Source organism: Octopus sinensis, linkage group LG23 (genome assembly GCF_006345805.1).
Source record: "Octopus sinensis linkage group LG23, ASM634580v1, whole genome shotgun sequence".
In the NCBI taxonomy this organism is placed as follows: domain Eukaryota; kingdom Metazoa; phylum Mollusca; class Cephalopoda; order Octopoda; family Octopodidae; genus Octopus; species Octopus sinensis.
The window spans coordinates 23489598-23501922 of record NC_043019.1 but is presented as its reverse complement, the minus strand read 5'-3'; the positions used below and the strand labels follow the sequence as shown (position 1 = coordinate 23501922).

Sequence of the window (12325 nt, the reverse complement as noted above, 5' to 3'; positions counted from 1 at the left end):
TTGCAAACTCCCTTGAAAATGGACAAAATTAGGCATCCTAGTGTTATTAAGTATTTGTAGGAAAAGGGTTTAGCTCCCAAGGACATTCATGCTTACATACTTTCTACATTAGGGGATGACGCTCCAGCTTTATCAACAGTGTAAAAATGGGCAGCAGAATTTAGGAGGGAAAGGGAAAGTCTTGAAGATGACCCAAGGTCTGGACATTTTGCAACTGCCACCACTGGAGAAAACATTAATTGTGTTCATGACATGGTGGTGGATGGCATGTGATTGACTATAAATCAAATAGCCAAAGCTATTAGCATATCCTGCGAGAGAATTGAGAATATTCTACACAATGAACTTGGTATGGCAAAGATTTCTGCTTGGTGGATGCCACATCTTCTGACACCTGATCAATGGTGCACCATGCTAATCACATCACAGAAAAATCTGATATTACACACAATATTTATATATATATAAATACATTACACACATATATATATATATATATATATGAGCAAAACGCCCCCCACCTCCGTCCAATGGACGGTGCTGAGTTGTCAAACATTTAAACCAAATTTTCTCGAAACAACTTGTCCGACTGTCCCATAGGCCTTCCCTTTGAGAAACACTGATTTAACCTAAATTTGAGGCACCAGCAAAAGAAGAAATAAAGATAGACTTTTTTGCTATTCCAAGAAAAATGATTTTACAAATGCACGGTCTCATGGCTTTATCGATCGCATTCTCATCTGGAATCAATTTTTGTAATTTTTCCAAGACTTATACACGCCCTGATACCGTCGTTATCTACATATCAAATCTGAGCACAATCGGATGGAGGATGCCCGAGATCCTAGAAGACACACACACACATACACACAGAAGGAATTTTATATAATATATATATATATATATATATATATATATATATATATATATATATATATATATATATATATATATATATATATATATATATATATATATATATATATATATATAATAATATTAGGGAGTATAACTCCAAACTTACAGGGAAAAATTCAATTTAGTACTAAATCAAATTTCATAGTATAAATATATAAAATATGAATTAGAGATAAAAACCACTATTATGCAACTCAGTGATAGACATAAACCAAAACATAAATAACAAATAGTATATATATATTACATATTATATATATTATTTGTTATTTATGTATTGGCTTATGTCTATCACTGTTTGAGTTGCATAATAGTGGTTTTATCTCTAATTCATATTTTATATACATATATATATATATATATACAGGGTGTTCAGGCTAAATTTCATGATGTTTTATGGCTTTTGTTTTTTTTTTTCAAGAACAGCTTCATGTACTGGTGAATAGCTGAAGATATTAGAGAGCATAAAAATTAAAGTTGTATTGACATGGAGAACTGGAAGCCATCTGAAGATTTACTCCAGCTATCAAAATGTCGACATAATGACCGCTGCTCAATTCTGTGAACACTGTGAAGGCTGAAAGACATGACATGGACAGGTGTATTGGAGACAACAAAGGAAGGGACACAGCAGATATTTTGACTGTGTCCCCACACTGGAATTCATCCCCATATCTTTGGACAAGACCTTAGTCTCAGTGCTGATGGCTATGTGAAGTTCCTGGAGAATGTGGCCAATCCCAAATTTGGAAAGCTGAGGGTGGCTACTTTGAGTAAGCTGTTATCTTCCAGCCATAATCTAGTTGATAATTTTTTGATTTTTTTTTTTAATAGTTTTTATTTTTGAATGAAATATGCTTTCTTTTCCTTTTATGCAAACTATCAAATTTAGTCCAAACATCTTGGAAACACACACACACACACACATACATACACGCATACACACACAAGCAAAACCAGTTAGCCTGGAACTATAATAGAAGGCACCTACCCAAGTTGCTGCGCAATGGGATTGAACCCAAGACCACATGCACCTGAATGTGTATTTATTAAACACACTTATGTGAACTAAATCTCAATTTATACACTCAACCGTTTCTTTTTGAGCAATTCATTCATTTCGCCAGTAAATGTTTGATATGCAAATGAGCAGTGGTGGGCACAGCTAACCAAAAAGTTAGCTTCACTTACAGCTAATCTGCTAACTAAAAAAAGTTAGCTTTGCAAATACTAAACCGCTAAACAGGTAAAAAAATTAGTGGAAGCTAATTCTAACCGATAACTGCTAACTTTTATCATATAAATTTAGTTTTGGTTTGGGTTTTTTTGGCTCTAAAACCCTTAAAAACAGACCTAAAGTGTAAAATTTTCATGTTGTAGCTTAGATACAGAGCTCTCCAAAAATGCCTTCAAAATATCTTTGTCCATAGAGAATAGGCGTTCAACTGCAGAACTGGATGGGGTGGCAGTGTTATACTTGGTAAACAGGTCAATCAAGACCTGCTCACACAAAAAGGCAACTTCAGTCAGGACCTCCATTGAGATGGCCTCCAGCCAGCTTTTCACCAAGTTCTGTGCCTTGGATTTCAGAGTGACTTGTGGCTCCTGCTCTCCCAGAACCAAGTGATGTTGCTGAAAAAATCCTCCTCCTCATCCTCATTGCTGGTGGTGGTGCTGCTGCTGCCCTCTTCATTGGTCTCCATTAGGGCTGTCTCTACGACAGTCTCCATGGCATCCATTGCTTTGCTAACCTGGCTGTTATTTTACTGTTCCAATCAGAACAGGTGAAAATTGGGTTGGAAGGCAGCAGGCAGCTGGCACTCTAGGTCTTCTAGGAGGAGCCCTGAGCTTTTTGTGATGCCTGCTAGTATCACATCTACCAGAGGACTGCAGTACAAGAGATGTTTGAACTTATCCTCCTTCAACTTCATGATAGCAGCCACTACAGTTGGCAGAAAGCTCCCAAGATAGGCCTGGTCCTTCCACACCATTTTATCCAAGGTCTTGGACACATTAGACATCACCCGGGTATACTCCATTAGGAAATCGACATCAGCATTAGTGAAGGCCTGCAGCTTCAGCCGTGTCATTAACCTGTGGACAGCTCTTTTATTCTTCTCCAGTAGGTTGTTGAACAACATAGTCATAGGTAGAGTTCCATCTTGTACTGTTGGGGACCACCAGCCTCCTCTTCAATGCATCCAGAATACTCTTTGCTGCCACTGTGCTGTGGCTCTGCAGATTCCACAGCCACTGTGCCTTGGACATGGCCTTCCTGAAGGCTGACTTGTCAAGAGTCTTGTCGGCATCCACACTGGCTACCGAGCTGCAGGTATGGGCTGCGTACTTCATGTGCACTGGTAGGTTTAGGCCCAGACCACTGGTTTCATAAAAGATGGCATCAACAGAGATGTACTCAACTTTATCCACGTCCAGGTCCACATCCTTGATGCCTTCTACGTCTGGATCAGCAACAGCCTCAGGAATGTCTGGCAAGAGTCCAACTTCTGTACCAAACTGAATAAATACCTTAACAAAGTTTTTGCTGTTGTCTGTCATAGTCCTGGACACCTTGTCTTGCAGATAGAACTTGTATTGGATGTCCACCATAGCCTGGGTGAGAAATCAAAGATGTGATGTCCTCTGAGCCAAGAGCAGGCCAGGATGGTGTATTGTCTCATGCAGGTCTTGGGGTTCAGCCAATGTGCCATCATTCCCAGGTAGGACCTGTTGTGGGCTGACCAACAGTCCACAGTGGTTGCCACCCCGGGGACATCCTTAAGCAATCTGTAATTAAAAAATGTTAAACTGTAAAGTGACATAAGTTGTAAAGTTAAAAAGTTATATTTATATATATATATATATACAGTGGGGGGAAATAAATATTCATACATGTCAAAATTCTTTTATATTTTCAAATATACATAACACTGTACCAAGAACTTTCTTTTTATTATTCTATTATATATATATATATATATATATATATATTCTTTTCTTTCTTTCTTTTACTTGTTTCAGTTCATTTGACTGTGGCCATGCTGGAGCATCGCCTATAGTCGAGGAAATCAACCCCAGGACTTATTCTTTGTAAGTCTAATACTTATTCTATTGGTCTCTTTTGCCAAACTGCTAAGTTACGGACATGTAAATACACCAGCATTGGTTGTCAAGCGATATTGGGGGGACAAACACAGACACACAAACATATACACACATACATATATATACACATATATGACGGGCTTCTTTCAGTTTCCTCCTACCAAATCCACTCACAAGGCTTTGGTTGGCCCGAGGCTATAGTAGAAGACATTTTCCACACAGTGCCACACAAGGTGCCACACAGTGGGACTGAACCTGGAACCATGTGGTTGGTAAGCAAGCTACTTACACACAGCCACTCCTATATTCTTTTATTCTTTTATGTGTTTCAGTCATTTGACTACACCCATGCTGGAGCACTGCCTGAAAGAGTTTTAGTTGAAGAAATCAACTTATTCTTTGAAAGCCTAGTACTTATTCTGTCAGTCTCTTTTGCTGAACTGCTTTGTTATGGGAACATAAACACACCAGCATTGGTTGTCAATCAAATGGCAGTGGGGACAAACACAGAGATGTACACATAAATATATACATGTATATATGATGGGCTTCATTCGGTTTCCGTCTACCAAATCCATTCATAAGGCTTTGGTTGGCCCAAGGCTATAGTGGAAGACACTTACTCAAGGTACCATGCAGTGGGACTAAATCTGGAGCCATGTGGTTGGGAAGCAAGCTTCTTACCAGACAGCCACGTCTGCGCCTATATGTGTGTGTGTGTGTGTGTATGTATGTATGTGTGTGTGTACATATATATATATATATATATATATGTACACACACACACACACACACATACATATATATATATATAGGGAGAGTTTATGAAAAAAACAAAAGACGAAGACAGGTGGTGTACAAAACAAACAGATGTATTAGTATAACGCTCAGGAATAGAAAAAGTCTTTTATGTTTCAAGCCTACGCTCTTCTACAGAAAAGGACACAGAAAACAAGGAGAGAAAAAAATGTGTGTAGTGGCTAACGATATATATATATATATATATATATATATATATATACATACATACACACACACAGGTGAAGGATATAAGATGGGTGAAGGACATAAATATTGGCAAGCAAAACATTAAAACTACTGCTTTATGAACAAAGGCCCTGGACATATTTGTTCTTCCCTGATTTACCAACACTGCCTTATTGTTCTTGCTATGGTCAGAAATGTAATGAGATAGTAATTAGTCCATTGGCAGCCAGCAATGAATGACATCCTTGTTCATACAAATTGTGTGATACAAAAATAAATAGAAATAAAATAAACGAGGATGTATTTTCTGGTCGATTCTTCATTTCTTGTATTGATTCCTCATTCCTTGTGCCATATGTGGCAATGTAAGAAATCAATAGAAACAGCAATAATAATTACACATTCTTCTCTGCAGCTGTGAACTGTACAATAGACATTTTATTGTAGTTGTTGTTGTTGTTGTTGTGGTGGTGGTGGTGGTGCAGTAGTTGTTGTTGCTGTAAGTGATGGTGGTGGTGATGGTGATCGTGGTGGTGTTGGTGGTGGTGTTAGTGGTGGTGTTGGTGTTAGTGGTGGTGTTGGTGGTGTGTTGGTGGTGTTAGTGGTAGTGGTGGTGTGGTGGTGTTAGTGTTGTTGTTGTTGTTGGTGGTGGTGGTGTTAGTGGTATTGTTGTTGTTGTTGTTGGTGGTGGTGGTGTTGTTGATGGTGTTTAACACCAGGTTGACCCTGTTCCAACCAGCCTATGACCAAAGCCCTTTTATCCATAACAATCCCTTTTCCAGGTTTCTAGGACTATATTACCTCATATAACCTTCCTGTTTCAAGATGATAGGGTGTAATTTTGGGAAGATTTACTTGTTATTTTTAGCAGATCTAGCAACCATGTGATACAGTTTATGTCTGTTGTTCTATCTCCATTGCCCAACATGTTTCTGTATAACTGTTGTTGTTGCTGTTCCTGTTGCTGTTGTTGTGGTCATTGCTGCTGATTTTGTTGTTGTTGTTAAGCAACAAGACGGGTAAGGGTGATTAGGTGATGGTCTAGGGATTAAGTGCAGGAGACCCCAGACCTTGGAAAAGAACAAAAAAAAATTTGGTTGTCTTGTTGTAGTCGAGGGCTCTTCATTGACGCCCGACACCACTGGGAGGTGGCCCTCGAAGTCGCTAGAAATGGAGATCTCCAGGTCCAAATTCTTGAACGGCTACTGCTGTTGATGCTACTGTTGTTGTTGTTGTTGCTGCTGCTGCTACTGTTGTTGTTGTTGCTTAGTTCCTTGCCAGCCATGACAGAACAAACACCTAAGCCTTGGTTGTGTGTCTTCTAGATTCTAGTGTTGTTGATAATGGAGTGAGCCAAGGTGGGTTTGGCCAGAATGTGACAGCTGTTGTGCTTTGATGTACCATTGGTGTCTTGTATTTCCCAGCAAAGTGTCTGAAGCTTATTGATGTGGCTAATATATTGATATAGAGGCTGAGCCAGATGTCACACGCAATATAAGTTCAATTCGCTCTGGAATTGTTAAAGACGTACTTCAATTTTCCTAAAATCAAACGAAATAAATAAAATTATGATGAATACACACATACTTGTGCATGGTGAACAAAATGAATAATACTAATAATGATGAGTGGCTGTGTGGTAAGTTGCTTGCTTACAAACCACATGATTCCGGGTTCAGTCCCACTGCGTGACACCTTGGGCAAGTGTCTTCTACTATAGCCTCGGGCCGACCAAAGCCTTGTGAGTGGATTTGGTAGACAGAAACTGAAAGAAGCCTGGCGATTTTTTTTTCCTCTGTCTTCCCTTCTCTGGATCTTTCCTTCTCCTATGTTTCCGACGAAGAGCTCCGCTCGGAACGTTAAACCCTCCTTCTTCCCTTCCTTCCTGAGCGTCCAATAATACTATATTTGTTCCACGTCCTCGCGTTGTTGTGTTTTCTCTTGGTGTTTTCATGTTTGGATTAACTATATATATATATATATATATATATATATATATATTGTTATTGTTATTTACAATAGATAGTATATAAAATATATAGTATAATATAATATATAAACAGATGTTTATGAAAGTTATAAGGATATTAATTTTACAATCAATATATCATACAGTTATTACAGTTATGTCAATATTATTCTGCATACACATGAGTAAAGTATATATGCATATGCACACATACATATACGCACAAACATATATATATACACACATATAAATTTTTTTTCCATTTAAACATACTAATATGTACATCCGTATTATATGTTTTTGAATGTAAGATAATTCACAGACTGAGTGAAAAAGTGGTAAGCTTTCTTCTCCGTTGTTTATTAATATTGCAGTAGTTTAAATCTTATGGGGATTGGGGAGGGATTACTTTTAATCATTTACTTAATCTAATTGGTTAACAATTTTTTGAATTTCTTTGTCTTGGTTATGGTTGGTTGATTGAAAATTGAAAGAAAACAAATTGTAAATAGAACAAAAATAGTTGAAAATGTGAATTCATATGTTTTATATATATACTATATATATATATATATATATATATATATATATATATATATAATATATATATATATTATATATAATATATTATATATATATATATACATATATATATAATATATATAATATATATATATACACATATATATATATAAATATATATATATATAATATATATATATATACATATATATACATATATATATACATATATAAACAGACAAACATACATACACACAGACATATTAATTAATTGGTAAAGTGATATATTAAGGGGATATTATTTTTATATATTTTAATATAATACATATTAGAAACCACAATCTTAGATCATGATGCTGACACCCTAACCACTCAGCCACGCGCCTCCAAATTGAATATATTAACAATGATCTAATTAGATTAGACTTAGCTACTGTTAATAAACTTTGTTGTTGTTATTTCTCTTAGCCCTAGGTCTGACCTGGTCATGTAGACCTACTACAAAAGGTGCTCCAGCCATGACCTTCCCATCTTTTATTTAGACACAGTTTATCTAAGGTTATTTTCTCTGATGAACATTCCCAGGTCAAACAGTTAGCTACAGATACCTTATGGATTTTTCCTTTTCTTGTTTAATCCAAGGTCAACTTAAATGAGCAAAACTAATCAAAACCAACCTAGTTATGACCATCTTGTCTCGTTAGGATTACATTATCTAATTTGTCCTCTTTTTAAAGGCAACCAGATGTGTTTTAAGGGAGGTTTAGTAACTATTTTTAGCTGATCAAATCATCACTTTGAGCATGGGTTCTTAATTAGGGATTTATGAACCAAAGACTGAAGATATTGGACTTGGCCTCTCTAGTAGTTTTCTCTAAATATGATAAAATTCTTGCAACTTTTTACCAGTTTGATCCTTGTTATTCATATGCAAAGCAAAACCAACTGATTGACATCTTTTGAAGTCACATTAGTTTCAAATTTTGGCACAAGGCCAGCAATTTCTGGGAGGGGATAAATTGATTACACCATCCTTAGTGCCCAAACTGGTACTTATTTTATCAATCCTAAAAAGGATGAAGGGCACAGTCAACCTAGGTGGAAATTGAACTCAGGACGTAAAGAAGGACGAAATGCTGTGAAGGATTTTGCCCTGCATGCTAACAGTTTTTTTTCTACTCTAGGCACAAGGCCCGAAAGTTTTTGGGGAGGGATCCAGTCGATTAGATTGACCCATTACGCAACTGATACTTAATTTATCAATCCTGAAAGGATGAAAGGCAACATCGACCTCAGTAGAATTTGAACTCTGAACGTAAAGACAGATGAAATACCTATTTCTTTACTGCCCACAAGGGGCTACACATAGTGGGGACAAACAAGGACAGACAAATGGATTAAGTCGACCCCAGTGCGTAACTGGTACTCATTTAATCGACCCCGAAAGGATGAAAGACAAAGTCGACCTCAGCGGAATTTGAACTCAGAACGTAGTGGCAGACGAAATACCTATCTCTTTACTACCCACAAGGGGCTAAACACAGAAGGGACGAACAAGGACAGACAAACGGATTAAGTCGATTATATCGACTCCAGTGCATAACTGGTACTTAATTTATCGACCCCTAAAGGATGAAACGCAAAGTCGACCTCGGCGGAATTTGAACTCAGAACGTAATGGCAGACGAAATACGGCTACGCATTTCGCCCGGCGTGCTAACGTTCCTGCCAGCTCACCGCCCTATCTTTTTAAGTCATATTGGCGCTTACAGGAACAGGTGGTAACTTCAGTAGTGGTGTTGATTATGATAATGATTTCATTAGTCTGGTGAAGAAGTATAGAAATATATTAAGCAAATTTTTTAGCTTCCCTCACAACTTACTCTCACGACATACATAACGAAACTAAGCTGAAAAAGAGGGTGAATGACGTCGTCTCCTCATACTGACACTCTGTAGATCAATATCGAAGGAATGCCAAAAATAGTTTAATAAAAAAAACACCTCCAAAACTTAGAGACTCCTTAATTGTTGTTGCTTTCCCTCTAAGTCTGTCCTGTTCAAATATATTTATGACGGAAGCAGTTCCAGCGGCGAATGATTAGTGGGAGATTTTCTAGCAGGTCAGGCGAATGAGAACGTAGTGACGATCTAACTTGTGTGTGATCCTCAAATCAACTTTGATCGAAAGAAACAAAACAAAAACAAAAAAGTATTATCAAAGACTTTGAAGCAATAATCTAGAAGGAGGTATAAGTGTAGCAAGAACTACATTAACCTGAAAACGTCTTGTTAAGACTGTAAGGTGTAATTTGAAGGAGATTTTGTAGCTATTTCTAGCAAGTCAATCGAACACAGACTCACTAAGTATTTTTTTGTTCTTTAATTTGAGAACAACTGAAATTGCTATTACTGACAGTTGTCAAAAGTTCTTAACTGGGTGATTCTCCAGAAATTTCTTGTGCGATATATTTATTCACAGTTGCTAGATATTTCAGGTACTTAGTTGGGTGTTAGAAGAAAATGCCTTGCAGTATCTATTCCGATTCTTTATGTTCTGAGTTCAAATCCGCCGAGATCTATTTTGCTTTCCATCCTTCCGAGATCGAAAAATACAGTACTAATCAAGTACTGAGATCGATATAACCAACCGTTCCCTTCTCAATAAAAAATTCTAGCCTTGTGTCTATATTAGAAATATTTCTAGTAGGCAGAAACGTTAGCACGCTGGGCGAAATGTCCAGCGGTATTTCGTCTGCTGTTACGTTCTGAGTTCAAATTCCGCCGAGGTCGACTTTACCATTCACCCTTTCGGGGTCGATAAATTAAGTACCAGTTACGCACCGAGGTCGATGTAATCGACTCAATCCGTTTGTCTGTCCTTGTTTGTCCCCTCTATGTTTAGCCTCTTGTGGGTAGTAAAGAAACAGGTATTTCGTTTGCCGTTACGTTCTGAGTTCAAATTCCGCCGAGGTCGACTTTGCCTTTTATCCTTTCGGGGTCGATAAATTAAGTAACAGTTATGTACTGGGGTCGATGTAATCGACTTAATACCTATGTCTGTCCTTGTTTGTCCCGTCTATGTTTAGCCCCTTGTGGGTAGTAAAGAAACAGGTATTTCGTCTAGCGCTACGTTCTGAGTTCAAATTCCGCAGAGGCCGACTTTGCCTTTCATCCTTTCAGGGTCGATTAAATAAGTACCAGTTAATTAATGGGGTCGATGTAATCGACTTAATCCCCCCCCGTTTGTCCCCTCTATGTTTAGCCTCCTGTGGGCAATAAAGAAATAAATCTGGCATATAAAAGTGTTAATGCTGTCCCCCCGCAGCTCGACTGGAGGCAGGTTCTTGTTTCCTGGAATGAATTACATTAATTAAACACCAGCGCCACCAAGCCCTCGTAGCGGGAACTAACAAGAGTGGTTAACTCTCGCATTACTCATCTCGTTCAGTTCGTGTTCCACATTTAGCAAGCACTGACCGATGTTCTACGTCCACCGAGGTGAGGTAGGCAAAGAAACATTTCTAAAGTTTATTATATTTTTTTTCTGTTTCTTATATTAATTGGGTTTATTGCCAACATTTGTTTTTCTTTGCGTAGGGAGCGTTAGTAACTTTACTTTCACTATACTCAAACTTGTTGCTTTCAGCTATTTAATCCTTGATATTTACGACGATTTCACCTAAAAAATTTTGTTAAACTAAAGCGTTTGACCCGAGCAAAAAAACGAAAGAAAAATAGTGTAATAGGTGTCAAACAACTTGCCCTAAACGAATATGGAAAAAAAAAAATGTGCGCTCGCGAACGGGAGGTGGGGGAGACTCGGAACGGGAGACTCGGAAAATTCACAACGGGAAACATTATAGTTTCACTGTGACTAGAATGTAAAGTGGTAATTATTAAATAACCACTTTACATTCTAGTCACAGTGAAACTATTTACGACGATTTATTTAATAACCGAGATGGACCAAGCATCGAACTAAATCACTTTAACCATTTGACATTATGTCTGTATTGTCATTTCTTTTGGTTCTGAACTCACTTCTCTCAGAGAGTTTGAACCCTTATCTCTGATTCTGTCAGGGTTCGTCAAATAAGGACCCAGGAGGAAGATTCCATAACATGAGACCTCTTTCCCCTGTGAAATTTGGCTTTGTGCCTCGTCAAATTAAATTATTTTTCTGGTTCCTGTAACGATCCGATAATATATTATATATATATTGATATATTTGCTTGTTTCTTCTATTCTTTCGTTTTCTCTCATTAAACATTCAATTGTTTGGAGAATAACATCTGTATTTTACGCTTGCATCTGCTTGTAATTGCTATTTCTTATGGTGTTGTGTTTATGTGTCCACACACATACATACACTCAAATCAAGTCTTGTTATTTTTTAATTGGTAACTCATTTTATTATTATTATTAGAAGTAGTTGTATTACATAACGTAGACACACACAAGCTCCATTATTCGTTAATACCCATATATATATATATATATATGTTTGTGTGTATGTGTGTGTATACACGCTTGCAGTCCACTCTCATAATTGGACATAGACTTTCTGAAGTACTTATGTAGATCTTGAGATATATATATATATATATATATATATATATATTTATATTTATACACACGTGAGACGTCTAAGAGACTATAAGTCAGGGAGAAGATGCTCTCGTATATCTGTCAGTAAAGTGAGTTTATTATCCAAAATTTATAGTATTAAATATCCCAGTCGTGATGGATATTTCATGCTATAAAAATTCAGATATGTGTGTGTATATATATAATTCTTTCCACACAACGGCAAACAATATT

The 12325-nt window shown here is 37.1% G+C and overlaps 1 protein-coding gene across 3 annotated transcripts in view; it reads left to right on the top strand.

Annotated features, from left to right (window-relative positions):
- Window positions 1–10914: 10914 nt before the first annotated feature.
- Window positions 10915–12325, top strand: part of LOC115223424 (beta-secretase 1) — a 44854-nt gene continuing 43443 nt past the window's right edge. For 2 of the 3 annotated variants that reach the window (XM_029793958.2, XM_029793955.2), the window contains exon 1: window positions 10915–11007. The gene's annotated coding sequence lies outside the window, so the exon portion shown is untranslated. The remainder of the gene's footprint in view (window positions 11008–12325) is intronic. The other variant, XM_029793956.2, reaches the window with a different exon arrangement.